The sequence below is a fragment of the Myotis myotis genome, unplaced genomic scaffold, assembly GCF_014108235.1.
Source record: "Myotis myotis isolate mMyoMyo1 unplaced genomic scaffold, mMyoMyo1.p scaffold_m19_p_18, whole genome shotgun sequence".
NCBI classification, from domain to species: Eukaryota; Metazoa; Chordata; class Mammalia; order Chiroptera; family Vespertilionidae; genus Myotis; species Myotis myotis.
This window is the reverse complement of record NW_023416322.1, coordinates 23,628,531-23,648,981: the sequence shown is the minus strand read 5'-3', so window position 1 is coordinate 23,648,981 and position 20,451 is coordinate 23,628,531. Positions and strand designations below refer to the sequence as shown.

The following is a 20,451-nucleotide window of genomic DNA, read 5'->3' as shown; positions in this document are numbered from 1 at the left end:
CACTGCCAACACCTTGATCTCAGAATTCCATTCTCCAAAACTGTAAAATAAAAAAAATTAAATCTATTATTTAAGCCACTCAGTTGGGGTGCTTTGTGATGCCAGCCCTAAGAAGGCATCTTCATCAGCCTACAACATCTTCCATGTTTTGTGGGCTGGTTTTAAAATATGTCCACAATTTGTTTTGCCAATCCTTTCAAAAGGTAGAGCCAAGGTCCCCTCCCCTTGAGTGTGGGCAGGACTGAGTGGCTCACCTCTAACAAACAGAATGTGGTGGAGGTGACCGTGTGTGACTTCCCAGACTAGGACTTCAAAGGCATGGTGACTTCCTTCTTGCTCTCTTTCTCTTGATCACTGCTCTGGGAGAAGTGAGCTGCATGTCATGAGGACTCTCAAGAAGCTCTATGGGGAGGTCCTATGGTGAGGACTGAGGCCTCCTGCCAATAGCCATGCATGTGAGCTCTCCTGTTAGCAGATCCCAAGTTCCAACCAGGCCTCCAGGGGACTGCAGCTCTTGCCAATGTCTTGACTGACTTCATGAGAGACCCTGAAGCAGAACCACTCAGCTAGGCTGCTCCTGAATTACTGACCCACAGGAGCTGTGAGATAATAAATGTTGTTTCAAGCCATAAGTTTTGAGGCAATGTGTTAAGCAATAGTAAATAACGAGTACAGCTCAACTTGCACTCCTCTTCTAGGCTTGCCTCTTACCACTCTCAATTACTCTCAGAGTTCTGGCCACCAACTTTCTTGCCAGGCCTGAAACTCCCCATGCTCCCATCTTTCTAGAATGCATCCCTACTTTCTTCCTTATCTGAGTCCTACTCATATTTTCGATCACATGACAAGCATCAACTTCTCAGGGAAATTTTTTCTGACTCCTGGTCTAGCAAGATGCTCTCATTAAACCTTATTCCTTTCCCTCAGAGCACGTTCCCCAGCTTATTATTATTGTTCATTATGGTGAATACTGAATTGATGCCTGTCTTTCCCACTAGACTATAAGCTCCATGAGGCCAGAGAAGGTGCTGCTTTTGCTCACCTCTATGTTCCCCATACCTATACAATTTAGTCAGTTAAAAAATAATTGTTGGATGGATGGATGGATGGATGGAAGAAAAGAAGTTGGCCAATACCTACAGAGGAACAAACCTTACATTTCAGGATAGTCCTTCTGTTAAGTCTCCCAGTTACAGGGCCACCTGTGAACCCATAAACACTGTTCACCAATCTATAGCTAAACATGAGTTAACCAGGGCTCAGAAATCTATCCATTATTCACTCACACTAAGACATTAAAAATGATCTTGTCTTCCTTTAGAGGTATAATTTATTTTTGAAATTCCATTATGTGTGCCAATGTTCATAAGTGAGGGAAGGAAAGGGACTCTTTCAAATCTAGAACAGATAAAAAAGTAAAGCCCCCACAGGTACAGGGGTGGGGCAGCTAGGGTGATGGCCATATCTCCTCCTGTAGCTATGGAACATGATTAAAGAGGTTTGACATTTGGGGGGATGAGGGGTACGCAGGGCCAGCTCTTCTGGAGTAAAATAGAGCAACTGTGCAGATGGTGCCCTGCCCACAGTTTTGCCTGAACTGATGAGCCTTGAGAAAAGAAGGCCAAAGAGGAACATTGGTTATGAATCGGATAATCCTTCCCATACGGACAACAGCATGGCTAGCTCAGCGACCTTAGAGGAGAAAGCACCAACCCATTCTTTAATTATTATAATTTTAAATAAAAATAGCTGCTTTTAGATCCAAGATTTTTATTAAATCAAACTTTTTAGCCTCACTTGGGCTGGCTTGCCCCAGCTTGAATTTGTGTTGTTTGTAAGCATAGTTTATGAATGACATTTTTTTTTTGTAAGAAAATAAAACAAAACCAGAAGCCTGTTTATCTGGAGCCTCTTTATCTCAGGCTATTTTGCATGTATATGTATGTACATATATCTGTAATTTCTCCCTCGCACCAGGAAGGCTAGACTTGGGAAGAGCTTTTATTCATTATTTAATCAAGAAAAGAGCTTTAACTCAAACAAGAGCAGGAGGGAGGAGGCATTCGGGCAGGAGTGAAAGAAGCTGGGCAAGAGAGAACATTTTATAAACAGACTCTTGAGGTAAAAATCTGAACAAAAAGCAACAAACAGTTCCTTTCTACATTTTTCCCCCTTTCTTTCTTTCTTAAAGCTCTGACAGACTCAATTCCCTTTCTGCATAATCTCTCTTTCTGATGCTGTTCTGCATACTGAAGCATATCACCACTTGTTTGCCATCCAGATTGCTCCTCCCTCTGGCTACAGAGAGAAAAGCCGGGCCCAGCCTCCAAGGGGCTGCCAATGCCTGCAGTCTTATCCCCTGCCCCTCCTTCCACTTCTACTCCAGTGATTTCACATCCTACAGCCCTCTCTACCCTAGGGACTCTTCCCCTCACCTGAGATGGTTTTCTGTGATTTAATTAATTTTGCAAGCGGCAGATGGTGGCCGTTACTCAGCCTCCATCCCACTGGGGTGAGACAAGGGGACCCGGCCCAACAGATCTCTGTGGACACCCACCACATGCCAGACCTCTTGCCAGCAACTGAAGTCTCACACTAACTCAGGGAGGGAGGGAGGAACTGAGGCTCCAAGAGACAGCTCCAGGCTGGCAGGATTCCCGAGTTTGGAACCAGCCCTGCCTTTCCACCATGATGAGCTCTGACTCTACCCAGTGTTTTTCACTTTTCCCCCATCAGAAAATATTCTTTTGTGGTCTAAATCTCTACCCCCTTGTATTTCTCCCATTGTCTCTTTCCACTTAAACTAATTTATTAATTCAACAACTACTTATTGAGCCCCTGCTGTGTGCAGCTGGGTGGAGGGGTGGAACATTCTAGTTGAGGAAGACAGGCAACAAACAAGCAGACATGTCCCATGTCAGATAGTGATGGTGCCAAGTAAGGAAGAAGACCAAGTAGGGAAGAGAGGGTGAGGAGTGCTGGGTGAGGAAGAGGGGCTCACCTCACCCTTCCATACTGGGTGGTCAGGGAGGCCTCATCGGAAGGTGACAGATAAGAGCAGATCTGAAGGAACTGAAAAATTCAGCTCTGGGGGGAAGAGGGTCTAGACAGAAGGAACAGGAAGTGCAAGGGTGCTGAGGTCCTTAGTGGTTTGAGGAACAGTGAGGGGGCCAGTGTGGCTGGAGTTGAACCATCAAGGAGGTGTGACAGGTGAGGCCAGACTGAAAAGGGCAAGATGCTGGTGTCAGGATGGCCGAGTGGTCTAAGGCGCCAGACTCAAGCTCCGCTTCCCTGCTGGGGATTCTGAAAAGGGCAAGAGATGAGGTCAGCAACGCAGGATGGAGAGGATGAGGTCTGCTGTTGTAACAACTTCTGTTTTTACCACAAGTGAGCTAAAAAGTTATTAGAAGCTTGTAAACAGAAGAGCGGCCTGGTGAAACTTGACCACTCTGGTTGCTGTGTTAAAGCAGATGGGGTGGGTTAGAGACAAGGGATGAGGTTAGAGGTGGAATAATAATCAAGTGTGGAGCAATCCTCAGGTGTAGTCAAGGTTCCCAACAGTGGCAGCGCTGGAGCCCAGGTGGAGTGACATGCAGTGCAAACTTCTTTCAGTGCCCAGTTAAGAAGAGATTCCAGCTTTGGGGGAGAGCCCAGACTCTGGGGTCCTAGAGGGCCAGCAGCTGGGGCTCATCAGGGAACCTGTACAAATGAGAATCTAGGCCCCACTCATACCTCTGAGTCACATGGGCACTGTCCCAGGTCTCTGTGTGGTTCCTATATATATATTACCATACCAAACTCATACAACTCAACAAAAGGAAGATAAACAATCCAATCAAAAAATGGGCAAAGGACCTAAATAGACACCTTTTAAAAGAGGACATTCAGAAAGCCGAGAGACATATGAAAACATGCTCAAAGTCACTAATCATCCCAGAGATGCAAATCAAAACAACAATGAGGTACCACCTCACACCTGTCAGCAATTCAACAAACAACAACAATTCAACAAACGACAAGTGCTGGAGAGGATGTGGAGAAAAAGGAACACTTGTGCACTGCTGGTGGGAATGCAGACTGGTGCAGCCACTATGGAAGACAGTATGGAGTTTCCTCAAAAAACTAAAAATGGAACTCCCATTTGACCCTGTGATCCCACTTCTAGGAATATATCCCAAGAAACCAGAAAAACCAGTCAGAAAGGATATATGCACCCCTATGTTCATAGCAGTACAATTCACCATAGCTAAGATCTGGAAACAGCCTAAGTGCCCATCTGTAGATGAATGGATTAGAAAACTGTGGTACATCTACATGATGGAATACTATGCTGCTGTAAAAAAGAAGGAACTCTTACCATTTGCAACAGCATGGATGGAACTGGAGAGCATTATGCTAAGTGAAATAAGCCAGTCAATGAAGGAAAAATACCACATGATCTCACTCATTTCTGGATAATAAAGACCATTATAAACTTATGAACAAAAATAGATACAGAGGCAGAGCTGCCTCGAACAGACTGTCAAACTACAGCAGGAAGGCCGGGGAGGGTGGGAGGGCAGGAGGGGGGTGGGTAAGAGATCAACTGAAGGACTTATATGCATGCATATAAGCATAACCAATGGACATAAGACACTGGGGGGTAGGGGAGGCCAGGGGATTGTCAAGGGCGGGGGGAAAAAAAGGAGACATATGTAATACTCTTTGTAATACTTTAAGCAATAATATATATATATATATATATATATATATATATATATATATATATATATATTACCATACCAGAAGCACCATTCAGAGACCCTCAGCCCTGCCTCCCAACTCCAATATGTGACGTCACCAGCCAGACCAGAGGCTCTGGAACACAGATATCTGAGGGTCCAATTATAGTGGGTACAGAGAGCTATCTGTCACAAAAGAGATGCTAAATCCATTTTATTTACTGACAGGCTGATTAAACAGTCCATTTCCTTCATAATTTTTGTCTTCTGTAAATGGCAAGTCAAGTTACTTGTTTTCCAAGGAAGATACTCTGAAGGAGACGCCAAGGCACCTGTTGTGGCTATTATATCTTCCATGCATGCTAAATGGCCACACACAGGGACACCACTGCAGGTCACACACTTGGTGAGAAGAAGCAAGTAAATGTAGGGCCATCACAGACTCTCGGCTCCCCCCACCCACCCATCCACCCACCTGCACGGAGCCCTGAGCTGCTCTTAGACTGACAGACTGCCTCTGAGTTGTCACCAGCCAGCATGCTTTGTAATGTAATGAATGAGAGTCCCTGGAAACATTGATTTTTGGATCCATGAGCATTTTCCTTTCTCCAGACTCACAGACAGGAGGAAAGGCATCCTTAGCAAGAAACCGGGGGCGGGGAGGAGGGGTGTGAGGAGACTGGGATTCGTGGTAGAGGAGGGGCAGGAAAACGAGGATGGAGGGACAGCGGCTGGTTATCGCCTGCTGAAATGAGGGAAAGGGTCACAGATGCACTCCCAACAATGCTACTCCCCCGCTCCCAACCCATTGACACAGCAGGTATGAGCATGCAGTGCAGGGAAAGAGCTTTGGGAAGAAAACGTTTCATCTGAATGGCAGTGTCTGCCCACAGTTCCTCGAGACCCTCAAGACCCTCTGTTTCATTGGGGTGCACCTGCCCAACACACAGAGAGAAACATCTGAAGCCATGGAATGTTCTGCATTTGGGGCTGTTCTGGATCAATACCAAATGAGGAGGTTGATTTCTTCACTCTGCTCAGAATAAAAATGCTTGCCACACACAAAAACCCCTTGGGACCTGCCTGCATTTAAAACTACTCGCATTTAAAACTATTCCGTTGTCTGGATCTATGAGTTTGTTTTGGTTATGTTTTGTTAGTTCAATTGTTACTTTTTTGTTTTATATTCCTCCTATAACTGAAATCATACAGCTTTTGTCCTTTTCTGTCTGACTTCACTTACATAAACCACAGGATGGTGACTGCCAAAGGAGGGTTCGGGTCAGGGGAGGGGGTTAAATATAGGGTAACAGGTGAAAACTAGACTTTCAGTGGTGAGCACACAATAGAGTATACAGATATTGAATTATGTTGTAGACCCAAAACTTACATAATGTCATTAACATGTTACTAGCCAGATTTATCAATAAAAATAAAAAAATTTTAAGTACAATTATTTCTAAAGTTTTCAGTTTGCTACTACAGGCAGTTTTCTGTTCAAATATAGCAGTCCAAAATATCCATCCATAATTCTTAGCATCTGATCTACACAAAGCACCATATTTTGACATTCCAGGAAAAAATTAAACAAAGAGAAAAGGAAGGAAAAGAGGGAAGATTAAAATAAAGATTCTCTGAGAGGTAGTTTCCTCTCTAGAAGGTCAATAATATATTAACTTTATAAGAATATTTGCATTGGCAGATTCATATGTCAATTAATTGATAGTCTACATATTTTTAGTCGAGGGCTGTTGGCAAAAGCACATGAAAACAATTAGCAGTGCATTCATTATAGATCAAGTTACTGTAGAAATTAATAGCTCTTTGTTTTGAATAAGGTCTCCACTAACCCTTCTGTGGCCTATGAAGTTCCTTTGCACAGTGTTTGGTTCAGAGGGTCACTCAATTAAAAGTTATTCAATCAATGAATGAATGACTGGTCATGTTGGTATAGAAATTTCTTAAATGTCTATAAAAATATTTGAATTGCATATACCCTGACTTGCACAGCTAGGGTACCATCTAGACTCAGGTAACAGGTGGCTGCACTAATCATTTTAATTAAGGTATAAATAATGATTCTTCACCAAAGAAGACAGAACCACTTCTTTAACTATAAATGAATATACCACCCAATAGGAAAAAAAGAGCAAAAGATATGAACAGGCAATACATAAAAAAGGAATATACAGATGGGCAACAAACATAGGAAAAGATGCTCCCCTAACTGTCAATCAAGGAAATACAAATTAAAGCACAATGTTAACCCATCAGATGGGCAGCAATCGGGTAAAATCACATATTGGGTAAAGGCACAGGCTTAGAAGTCAGGCTATCAGGGTCTAAATCCTGGCTTTACCACTTGCCACTATACACTCTGAATAAGACTCTCAACTTCTCTGGGCTCATAAAGGGGGGATAATATTAATACCTACACTTCTTTGGTTTGTTGTGAGCATTAAATGAGTTCATACACATAAAGCATTCAAAACTGATCCTGGCAGAAAGTCACCACTTGATAAATTTATCTATTATTGGCACCGAGTGTTGAGGAATGTGGGGAGCAAAAGCTTTCATATATTGTTGGTTGATGCATGAACTAGTTCAGCCACTTTGCAAAATAACGCATTTGCTTCTATTAAAATCGAAACTATGCATATCCTATGGCCCTGCTGTTGTTTCCAAGTATTTACTCTTGAGAAACACATACATTTGTTTCATTCTCATGCTCACTGCAGCATGATATGTGACAAAAATATATGGAAACGATTACACAAGGGAATAGCTAATTATGGTAGAACTATGAACCTACATTGCACTTAAAAATAATGAGGACAGGTTTCTAGGTACTGACAGGGAATGACCTCCAAATCATATGGTTGACTAAAAATAGCAAGTATCAGTACAATGATAGGATATATTGCAAATATTTACAATATGATATTTTATGTACATTTATTTACATATGTATCATTTGTGCAAAGGTATTGGTAGTGACCATCAAAGAGGATTTTATTTGTATTATTTTTTTTACAATTCATTCTTCTATTAGTTGTATAATTAAAACTTAAGGAAGAGGGGACAGGGAGTTGTGTTTAATGGGTAGTTTCAGTTTGGGATGATGAAAACGTTCTGGAGATGGAGGGTGGTGAAGGCTGCACAACATTGTGAATGCACTTAATACCACAGCAGAGCATGGTGGGAAATGGTTAAAACAGCACATTTTATGTTTGTCTCTTTTACCACAATAAAAGTTTTAATTTAAAAGTCCTTTATCCTATGAGATGAACCAGCAGGATGCCTCTAGACCAGGGCTAGTCTGTGCCATGCAGTACAGAAGTTGGGCCTTTAAAGGACCCAGGATTTGGGTGGGCAGAGTTGGCTTGAAAAGGAGAGGCCATGAGGAAATTGTCTGCCTAGAGAAGGAAGGTCTTAACAAAAAGATGGGAAATAAGATTAGATAGAGGTTTAGTAGAAAGTCAAGCAGTACCCAATGGATAAAACCTAGCCTTGATCTGCAGGAAAGAGGGAATGTCATTCTTCTGATGCCTGTCCCCTCTCTCTCCAGGCAAAAGCCCTCCAGAGATAAGTTCACAGACAAGAGGAGGGGAGGTAGCAAAGAGGAAAGAAAAGAAACAGGTCCTAAACAGTAGCATCTCATAATGGCTGTATTTTTGCTGCACCAGCTCCTTTTACAAAGAGCTTCCACACACCTGGAGGGAACTGGATTTCCTTTGGAGAATATGCCTTTCAAGTCGATTAAAAACTATTTTCATGAGTTGCGGCTATTTACATGCAAACCTGTCATTCAGATGATGTGTGCCTTCACACTCGCCCACAGAGACTTATCAATGTGCTCTTCTTTTTCTGAATAACTTCCTTTAGGTTCCTGCACAGTGTCTGGGCAAGGGAAGAAGGTGAGGGGACCAAAAGGCATTTTATCTCCTCAACAAGGTGAAAACAGAAATGGGAAGGACATAATAAGGATGGGGCTGGGCTCAGTCTCCCCAGCTGGAATGAGTATGATCTCAATACAGCCCGACATGCAGGCCACACTCCAGCACAGAAGAAACTTGGGGAGGCCCAACAAAGCTTTGAACTCAGCTAGTGTAGATTCCCAAATTCAGGAACAAAGTTGAAAACATATTCTGAATTTAACTTTAGATTGGTGGGCCTTTTTATTTGTTTGTTTGGGTTTTTGCCAGAAATGTTTTTAAAACTATTACTGACCTACTTTTATCTACAAGTTACCTTGTTTTCTAGAAAGTATAACATTGAATGAAAAAATATTCTGTCCACTGAAGACTGAAGTAAATTCTAGAAAGATAAAGAGATGGCTTGCAAACCTTTGGAAAGAAAAAGTTGATCCATTCAAGACAACATAAGACAAAACTATATAACAAACCAATCGGGGGTGAGTGTGTGTGTGTGAGTGTGTGTGTAAGTGTGTGTGCGGAATTAGCAATATTTTTAATAATGTTTCAAAGACAAAATGGAAAATCATGGTCAGGATATTAACAAACATAGGTCGATTTGTAACTGACAAAACAACATTGCCTGAAGATTAATTTTGCTAAATGTAGGTTTCTTCCTCTATACAAGAAAAAAAGTTGAATTGAGCATCCATTGAAGTATTTCCACCTGTTCAGCCTGTGATTGTTTTACCTGGGGGAAGGTCCCAAGAGCTATTCCTCAGGATTTGCCAAAGCTTGTCCCTCGCCAGAGAACACACATAAGGTGGAGTATTTATTGCCTTAGGGAATGGAATAAACATTCAAAATTACCCACTCCCAACCAAAAAAATACTATTAGAAACAATACACAAATAAAGATGCAGGATACAAAATCAATGTATAAAAATCCACTGCTTTCCTATATACTAACAATGAAACTTCAGAAAAATAAGTGGAAAAAAATATTTCCTTTGCAATTGCAACCAAAAGAATACCTAGAAATAAACTTAACAAAGGACGTGATGGACCTATATACTTAAAAGGACAAAGCATTATTAAAATAGATTGAAAAAGACACAATGAAATGGTAAGATATTCTATGTTCATGGATTGGAAGATTCAACATAGCTAAAATGGCCATATTACCCAATGCAATATATAGATTTAATGCAATCCCCATATAAATCCCAAAATTATTTTATAAAGAAATAGAACAAAAAAATTCATCAGATTTGTATGGACCCCATACAAATGACCCCAAATAGCTAAAGCAATTCTGAGAAAAATTAACGAAGCTGGAGATATCACACTGCCTAACTTAAAATTATACTACAAAGCTATGATACTCAAAACAGTATGGTATTGGTAGAAAAGCAGACATACAGACCAATGGAACAGAATCAAGAGCCCAGAACTACAATGAGATACCTCCCCAAACCTGTTAGAATGGCTATTATCAACAAAACAAGTAATAACAAATGTTGGCGAGATTGTGGAGAAAAGGGAACCCTCATTCACTACAGGTGGAATTGTAGACTGGTACAGCCAGTATGGGAAACAATTTGGTGGTTCCTCAAAAAATTATGAATAGAGTTACCATATGACTCAGCAATCTCTCTTCTTACTTGCAAAGATATATGCGCTCCTATGTTGATAGCAGCATTATTCATGGTGGCCAAGACATGGAAAAAATTACCCATTTCCCCCTCACAAGCCAATGCATCATAGTTTGAAACTAATGAGATAAAATGTAACAGTATAAAGTTCTAACTTTTGTAAAATCCATTCTATAAGATCAATATATTAAAGACCTATCTTGGTACCAGTTCAAATAAAGAAATCACAGGGATTTGGTTGACTTTAAATTCAGTATCAAACATAAGAATGGCATAGTTCAAAGCAGGAGTTGATATGGGCTAGAAACTATACCAATAAACTATGGGGTCCAAAGCAAGCATATCATTGCCCTACTCGACACTCCACACAATTTGGAATACCATGTTCAGTCCTGGGCACCATCCATTAAGAAGAACATTAACAAGCCAAGAATATCCAAGGAAGAGGGATAAGATGGCGGTAAGACATCTTAAAAGGTGTGGTAAGAACCAGAGGCTCCTCTAGCCCCCACCCCCAGCCACCTCTCCACCACCTCCCCATACCCACCTGGCTTACCTCTCCCTGGCATCACTGCACTGCATGAATGTCCTTGCTTGAACACCTTAGGATGAGAACCCACCATTCCTGGGCTGTTAGGCACTTCTTTCTTACCCTCAATCTCATTCTCTGACTCTTCCACTGGTTGCTCCAGGTTCTAGCACCTTGGGGCCACACAGATTAAGTGTGATGCCCCTTCTACATAAATAGCCCTTCAAATAAGTCAAGAGAATGGATGGTCACCCCCAGAAAACTTCAGGTAAAACTGAAAGACCCTTTCTTTTCTTTAAGGGGAGGGGGGCCGATGGGCCCCTCAACGTTCAAAGGTTGTCTATTCTAAAGATAAAGGCCCTATTACCCTTCTTCCCTCTTGGCACCATTCAGAAGCCAACATGAGTACAGTCACACATCTCTTACCACTGGGGATACATTCTGAGAAATGCGTCATCGGGCGATTTTATCACTGAGTGAACATCACAGCCGACACACACACCTGGATGAAAGAGCCTACTCCACCCCTAGGCTACGCAGTATAGCCTATTGCTCCTCAGCTGCAGACCTGTACAGCCTGTTACTGTATTTAATACTATAGGCAACTGTAACACAATGGTAACTATTGGTGTATCTAACATGTAAACGTAGAAAAGGTACAGTAAAAATACAATATAAAAGGTAAAAAATGGCACGCCTGTATAAGGCACTTACCGTGATTGGAGCTTGCAGGGCTGGAAGCTGTTCCCGGCGAGTCGGTGAGTGGTGGGTGAATATAAGGCCCAGGACACGGCTGTCCACGCCTGCCGACTTCATAAACGCGGTACATTTAGGCTACACTAAATTTATAAAAATATGGTTTGTTTTTTTTTTAAATATATTTTATTGATTTTTTACAGAGAGGAAGGGAGAGGGATAGAGAGTTAGAAACATCGATGAGAGAGAAACATCGATCAGCTGCCTCCTGCACATCTCCCACTGGGGATGTGCCCGCAACCCAGGTACATGCCCTTAACCGGAATCGAACCTGGGACCCTTCAGTCCGCAGGCCGACGCTCTATCCACTGAGCCAAACCGGTTTTGGCAAAAATATGGTTTTTTTTCAATAATAAATTAACCTTAGCTAACTGTAACTGTTTTACTTTGTAAACTTTTAAATATTTTCTAACTTTCTGGTCGTTTGTAATAACACTTAGCTTAAAGCACAGACGCATTGTACAGCTGTAAAAAATATTTTTCTTTGTATCCTTAGTCTATATTAATAGCGGTGAGTAACGCGGCACGCTTCAGACTTGCACCGCCTGCGGACGCTACAACGGCTTGGACCTGACTTCGGTTATGTGGGCTGCGTGGTAACTATGGCTACAACGTTATGCGGGCTGGACTTTACGACAGCTATGACCTACGGCAGCTACATTACCATGGCTACAACGTCACCAGGTGATAGGAATGTTTCACTTCCATTATAATCTCGTGGGAACACCTGCTCTATACGCTCAGTCACACAGCAACACGTGCTATGACTGTAGGACATATGATTGTAGCGAGGCGCTCCTGTTGGCTTGAACCCACTAGTGTTACTCCCAGCCTGCCATCTGAGGCCTAGCGATGCTTAAAAATTAGAGTAATAATCCCTAAATGTGACTTTTCTAATACTTCAGCAAATTTCTGGTTTACACAAATTTCTTAAAACCTTCTTGGACTCACATTCATTTAAAAAATAAATATATACTCGGGAGCATTGTGGCAACACTATCAAAAGTCTGGGTTGCCATCCCAAACAAGTTAAAAATCATTGGCTCACTTAGCCATTTTACTTCCATTTCCAAAATACATTAATTATTTTGCCTTTAAAAAAAAGTTCTCTGAATGATATTAGTCTATATTTGACAGACGTGTGTGTTTTTTAAAATGCTGCTACTGGTGCTGCTAAATTCATTTATATAATATTTATTTAAGTATCTACTATGTGTGTGACATCTCATAGTATGTAGCAAACAAGAGCAAAATAATAAAACGGGTGAGCTTGTCTGTACCATGGTTCTGAACAATATTGGTAACATAAAGAAAAACTGAGGTATGGGGAGTTTGGAACCCCTCCCACCCTTTTGTTCACAGCCTTGAAAAAGACCAAGCATTGCTGCTGGGGTCTCTTCACTGACCTTTTATAACCTCTTTTTAAAACCCAACTTGTTCTAAGTGAATAAAATGTTGCTTGAGTAAGCAATTAATCAAGAATTACTTGGGAGGTTTTTTATGAGGTCAATAGCAAGCAGTCTCCTGAGGCACTCAACAAACTCTCTCTTTCAGTAAATAATTACTTAAGTTAAAATTATTTACTAAATTAAGTCATTCTTTTTGTGATATCTCTAAGACTTCAAGTAATTGGTTGGGTTCACTTTAGTTTGGTGTTTTATAAAGGAAAAAATAATGCTACATAATCAATTAACTGTGCAATTAACTATACATTTAGTACTTCAGAAACACATTTTTAATGACTTAGAACAGGTACAAAGAGCCCTGCCTGTTGTTGTTTTCCTAAGTCAGGTATAGTTTTCCATTTTGTTTAATGCAGCAATGCTGAAAAGATATCAGCAAAGCATAACTTGTTATTTTTCATTTGCTGAGAGTCAGCAATACGGCAAGTCCATCTCAGGCAGAGCTGTGAGCCGTGGCCACAGGCCCCTGCCCTGGGCTCCAGGAAAGAACTGCTTGGCCTGGAGGCAGCTCCACCCCCGTCCTCTCTCCCTTCAGCTCCTGCTGGAAGGACAGGCTCTCCTGGCAGCACCTTCCCTGTGCCTCCCAGGTTAGGAGGAAAGAGTAATGACCTCACCCTAGAGCAGCGGTTCTCAACCGGAGGATGAGGCCCAGAAATCAGGATTTTAAAAAGATTCCCAGGTGATTCTAATGTGCAGCCAAGGTTGAGAACCACTGCCCTACAGCTTCTTTCCTTTCTCCAAACCACCGCACTTCCGTGTTATCATTAAGAGAGAAAGATTGAGAAGTAAAATCCGAGTTAACTACCACCTTTAATTAACCACTTTTTGGTGTGTTCTTCATTTTTAGAAGTACAATGCAAGTCAACAGTTTTTAAGAGCAAGGAAGAAAACTGAATTCCTCTCAGTGAACATCTGTACCTTGTAAGAGTATAGTCTATCACTTGATGTTTTTCTCACATTTGGGGGTTCCTAGCCATGGATCACGAAGTGAGTGTCTACCGGGAGCCAGGCACCAGGTTTCGGGTCTTTCAAGCAGGTTATCTCATGCAATCCTCATGACAAGTCTGTGATGTGGGTGCAGACAGCATACAGCCTCCAAAGTCCTCTGAGCCAACTCCTAGTATAAATGCCTCTTATAGACAGAATTTTCCCCTATGGGGTCTGTTTCCCTGGAGAACCCTGACTAACGTATGTCCCAGGTGTCAGATATTCTGCTTGGTATTCAGGCATAATCCCCACTCTCAGTGGCTCAATGGTTTTCAGGTGACACCAACATTTCCGCATCTCGCTCTCATACAACGTGAGAAAGAGACAGGTGTGGGTTGAGATTACAGTGATATGCCTTTGAAGCCACATTAAAGATTTAGCCAGTTATCCTAAAGACAATGGGAAGCTAGTGGTGCATTTTAGTAGGAAAACTGTACGGCTAGGTTTGCACTGTTCAAAGATCTATATTAAAAAAGTAAATAAAACTTCATTAGAGTGACTGGGTTGGAGTGTGTCAAGAGCAGCCACTGGAAGCTCATGTAAAAGGTCTAGGAAAGAGTGGTTTCCAGGCCTAGAGCAGGGTCAGGGGAAAGAAGTGGAAAGATTCTATAGAACTTGGTGAATGAGCAGAGATGAGGAGGGAGCTGGGAGCCAGGATGACTTCTGAGCCAGGGGGGAGGAAGGGGTGCAGATGGTGACCCTCTGATATCTCTCCATTCCCTGCCAAATAAAGTGTAATCACTTCACCCTGGGACTGAAGGCCTCTGTAAGATGGCCTCAGACTACACAGACATAGCTTCGCTGCTGCCCTCTGCTTACTCGGCTCTCCATCAAAGGTGATCTATCTGACCTTGCATAAGTAGTTTAACCTTCTCCTCCCCTTCTCCATTGCTTACATCCTATGGGGGATGACGAAGGGATTCACTGCATTGAACAAAAGGACATGTCTTAGGGCTCAGAGACAGATGTTTACCTTCTACACTGGTCTCCCCCAGGCTTTAAGATCTGCTGCTGTGGCACCAACGGACACATGAACAGTAGATTTGATGGGGGATGAGCAGGGGGCACACTTTCACCCTTGAGAGGGAAGCATTTCAGCTGCCAGCCAACCAGTCCCAACAAATGGAACCTTAGCCATTTTGAAGGAACTCTGTGAAAGAAAATTATATTTGTATCTTCAATTGTACAAGTTACTTATAGCTAATGTGTCCATCATATTTTTATAAGCATTGTATCTAGTACTATAGCCAGCCCTGGCAGGGAAATGAATCTTGTGGAGAAATGGATATAAACCAAGGCCCCAATGTGAACAAAGGAGAGCTTCTTGGGGTAGATTACTGGGGCAGGAGAGTGGTGCAAATGGCAAAAGACGCAGTCAACAAGATTTAGCTGAGCATCTACTCAGCTATTCACTATTCTATATTTTTAAAAAGTAACAAATGAGAAAAATCAATGTTCTCATGAAACTTACACTCTAGGAAGGAGACAGATTTTTAAAAACATAATAAATAAGTAGATTTATTATAGTAAATTGTATATACATGCTAAGTTTTGTGTGGAAAAGAGAACCAAGTAGGGTGGATTGGGAGTGATGGGGAGGGGAGTGTGTACAATTTACCAGGGCAGGCGCCATGGACAAAGTGTCATTTGAGCCTTATTTGAAGATGAGAGAGTGAGGCACGTGAATCTCTGGGGAAAGTCGTTCAGGCGGAGGGAGACAGGGCCAATGCCTAAGCTGCAGGCAGGAGCCTCCTGCCACATCTGAGAGACAGGAGGGAGGCCAGTCTGGCTGGAGCCAAGTGAGCAGAGGGCCAGAGCAGTAGGAGATAAAGTTAGCATCACAGAACGTGGGAGATCAGACTGAGAAGTGCCTTGAAATGGCCCCACTGGAAGATCTGGGGGCAGAGGAGTGATTCAGGTTCTGTTGTAAAAGCAGCCCTCTGGCTGCGGTGATGAGAATACGTGATGGAGGGCAGGGGCAGGAGAAGCCAGGCTGGGAGGCGACCATTGTAGGGAGAGAGAGTGGCTGGACCAGGCTAAGCGGCAGAGTTGGCAAGAGGGGCTGGTTCTGGTAGACTGGGAAGATACAGACAGTGGGATTTACAGAGGGACTGGGTCTGGAGGATGAGAGAGCAATCAAGGGTTTTGTCCTGAGCTACTGGAAGGAATTGTCATTTACTGTGTTGGGAAGAATGGAGGGCAGGACAAGAACATGTTTAGGAAGTAAATATAAGGAGTTCTGTTTTGAGATTGTTAAATTTGTGATGTTCATTAGACATCCAAGTGAAAACACACACACACACACACACACACCCCTAAATATAGAGTTCGAGAGGAAAGTCAAAGCTATAGATATAAATTTGGGTCCTTTCCTCTGTAATAACAACAATTAAAACCACCTCCTCTTTCTCTTACCATCAACCCTTCACCCCACCCCACTATGCAAATTGTCTATGCCTGGCCTTGTGCTCACTTTACCTCACTTCTCACAATGATCCCACAAAACAACCATTATGATCCCCCATTTTGCAGATGAGAAATCTTAGGCTTAGAAAACTTGCCTGTCTTACCTAAGCTCACCCAGCTGGAAAGAAATTTATTCTGCAAGCAGTGAGGAGCCATTAAAAAATTGAGAATAACTTTGTCAGATGTGGGAAGATTACTGCAATAACCCAAGAGTCCAAGGAAGAGGTGATGTGGGCCTGAACGCAGGCTGGGGTTTCAAAGATAGGAAAGATGGAACAGGGTCCTGGAGTGACCAGGTGACATGACAAGGCCTGGTGGCCCACTAAATTGAGGGAATGAGGGGGAAATCCCCATGTCTATGTACTTCTGGCTGGGGGGAGCTGGGTAAAGGGTGGTGCCTCTAGCTGAGGTGGGGACCACGGGAAGATGGTCAGGACCAGGTGGGCTGGTGCACATGAGGAACCAGGGGATGATGCTGGGATAGACTGGGATCAATCCAACCTAAGTCTTTCCCATGAGGTTTAGGAGCTCAATTTTGTTCTGCAGACAGAGAGCCATTAAGATTTGAGCCAGATAAACATAATCACAGGCAAGAATCATGCCCTCTAGTTCTCTAAGCATTGTGAGGGCAGGGCCTGGGTTTTCTATGTGCAACTATCTACACACAACAGCTACTTAGCACAATTACAACACGCCTGCCCCCACCCTGCTTTGGGACATTTATTGGGCACGCTTCCAGATTTTTTTTTCCCCCAGATGCAAGCACACTGTGCAATGGGGTTGAATAAGCTAAATAAATCCATTCAGTATTTCTATAGAATTTTTTAAAAATCCAACTTAGAACAAGTAACAGCCCACTTCCTTCTCCACAACTCAGTTCCCCCCAGCGCCCCTATTGTCTGCTCAGACTGGGATAATGGGTAATTGTGTTCCAACATGCATTATGCTAAAACACTTCTCTTTGCTCAGCTTCAATCATTATCAAAACCCAGCTTTTAATCTAACTTCATGATCACTAAGCAGCCCAACCAGCTGCAGCAGTGAATGCGGTGAAAGGAAACGGCTTAGGAGAGAGCGACTTTTCTCTGAGAAACAAAAGAATCATCTCCATCAAGTGACCCAGCGCGAGAGCAGGAAGAGAGAGCTCCCGGAGCTGGCGAAAATAAAATTGCCCGTTAGGCCCTCTTCTCATTAGTTTTTCTTTCACACTTCACATTAGCTCCCTGAAAGGAAGATGAATTAAGAGTTAAATGCACCAAAATAACTTAGGCAATCTTTAAATAAGACTCAAGTGTGTTTACGTTTCCACTCAAAATTTGCCTGCCTTCCTCCCTTCTCTCTCGGCCCCTTTTCTTCCATGTCCCCTCTGGACCTGCTTGTACAGCTGCTTCTCCTTAATGACTTTGCCCACTCCTTGAAACTCTTCCCACCCTTTAGCCCTAATCAGCCCAAAGGACCCTCTTTGTGTCCTTTCTCTTTCCAGCTCCTTCTACCTGCCCTCAGCCCTTCTCCTCTACCACCTTCTCCCCATCACGGTGCCTCCCATACCCACACTTTCTGACTTTCCCCCATCATTCCCCCTCCCATACCCACACTTTCCGGTATCTGGTCTCAGAAGCCATCAGAAGTCAAATTTCTAGTGACAGAAAGCCATTGTTGTTTGATGATGGCAGATGACATAAATAAGGCAATTGGCTTCAATTCACAATTAAAATAAGCCAAATGAAGCAAGCAAACAAGACAGACCCAGGCTTGCAGATCTAAGGATAAACTTTGCAGAAGACAGTCGCCTTCCCCTTACTGTGCTGGCACTGTGCCCCAGAAGTATATTGTCTGGCCAATCTATTCTCAAATTCTAGATGGATAGGGCAGTGACAAATGACCACCCCACCGCCCCTCCTCAGTGACAACCAGGCCCGGCTAATGCACACAAAAATCCCGTCTGGAAATACCTTGCCCAGATTGTTTATCTCTCTCCTTTCCCACTTTTGTTTCCAGCTACAGGGAACTTCTAAGTAGAAAATCAATAGGCGCTTTAATTACTGGCCCCCAATTCATCAGGGCCTCAACTGTAATTACTCTGCCTAAGCCAGGAGCCTCAGGAGCCAATAAACTGAGACAGTCGGGCAGTGGGTAGCACCCAAGGTGAGAGGCCAGAGTCTACGGCTCAGCCTGAAGGAGCATCAGAGAGCGCTTGCCCCAGATCCCCTGACCACCGTCCTGCCACCCCTCCCCAGGTCCCTTCCCCTGCTCGGCAGTGGGGAAGGCAGTCCCAAAAGGGACCCCAGGGCAGAACCAGTGCCCAAAACTGAACTGCTCCTGATTATTGCCCCTGCACCTCTGCGGCCAGGATTCATTCACCCTGGGAACCCCAAGGGGTGGCTCTCGGGAAAACCCTCAGGGGTCCTCTCAGGGACTAAGTTGGTCCCACAGGACGATGCTGGGTTGTCACAAGAAAGGCTCTCCTGGGATCCCCTTAAACCAGCAAGGGCTGATGGGATTGTCTCCCCTTAGAAAACAGGAGTTCGTTTGGGGGATGGCTCAGAATAAAGGACTCCTTTGTGACAGGTGAACCCATAACCCCTGCATGTGTGAAGCTGATTCCTCCTTCATGCCACTGGGGCTTAGAGGCCAAGGATAGTAGCAAAATGAGCTCGGTTGCCCCGCCAGGCGCCTGCACGTGCTGTGTTTCTGGTGAGAGAGAGCTGGGCTGCAACTGCCCTACTTCTGCACACATGCCAGCCAGGGCTTCGAGTCTGAGCACGGAGCTATCGACTCAGCTGATCAATTTCCAAGTTGCAGGGAGCCAGGCCCATGAAAAATGACTGTTTTTCCCATCACCCCATCCCACCCAGACAGTGGCTCATGCTAATGGAACAGTTCTCCATTTAGAACGGCTGTAAGCTTCTCTCTGTCCTTCTGCCTCCCACACGTCGACGTTCCCACCTGAGCCCTCCACTCTGCTCTTCTCTCTCTCTCTCTGAGCTCATGCTCACCCTCAGCCTTAACTACCATTTCATCGGAGGCAATTCTCCATCCCGGTTCTTCATACTCGAGGACTTCAGCTCGGCATTCCTGCCGAATGGCCCAATAATTATTACCCTTAACTTCAAGGTGCCTTAAAACAAAACCACTCTCCTCCCCACAGTCCCCCCATGCCCAAACATGTTTTCCATCCTGTAGCTTTCACTCTTGGAAGGGTGCCCAGGCTCCAGTCTTAGTCATCACATGAACTCGCTCATGGTCAGTCCCAGGAGCTCTGACTTCCAAAGCACTCTGCTCACTCATCTCTGCCTCCCTTCCCATTGTCACCACCTTTATTCAGGCCCTGTTTATGCTGAGCCTGGTGCCTTTGAGAGCTCCCATTTGGAACCCCCACCCCCACAGTCCTTCCACAGTGCCCTCGGTCTCGATCCGAGCTCGGCAACAATCACCCAGGGAGCATTTCTTTTATATATACATACTAGAGGACTGATGCACAAAAATTGATGCAAGAGTAGGCTTCCCTCCAGCACCCAGGACCTGGGATTCCCTCCTCCAGCTACCAGTAGGTACCTGGAACCCAGGCTGACTTCCCTCTGGTCCCGGCTTCGTCAGGAAGGAAATCCGGAATGACATCTGGAAGATGTCTGGTCTAATTAGCATATTACCCTTTTATTATATGTGTGTGTGTGTGTGTGTGTGTGTGTATGTATATATATACACACACACATATATACATATCTATATATATAAAGCCTAATATGAAAATTGTCCCCATGGGAGTTCAACTGAGAGACTGGTCACTCGCTATGACAGGTGCTGACCACCAGGGGGAAGCGCAGAACGAAGGAAGGCCCCAGCCGGTAGCCGGCAGCTGGCAGTCAGGGAAGGAAGGCCCTGGCCGGCAACCAGAAAGCCCTGATCAGCCCTGATCACTGGCCAGACTAGGGACCCTACCTGTGCACAAATTTCATGCAC

General features: G+C 43.7%; 1 protein-coding gene across 1 annotated transcript in view; it reads right to left on the bottom strand.

Moving 5' to 3' along the window:
- The window catches only part of TNR (tenascin R), a 322,971-nt gene that overhangs the window by 283,219 nt on the left and 19,301 nt on the right, over positions 1 to 20,451 (bottom strand). The gene's annotated exons all lie outside the window — the stretch shown is intronic.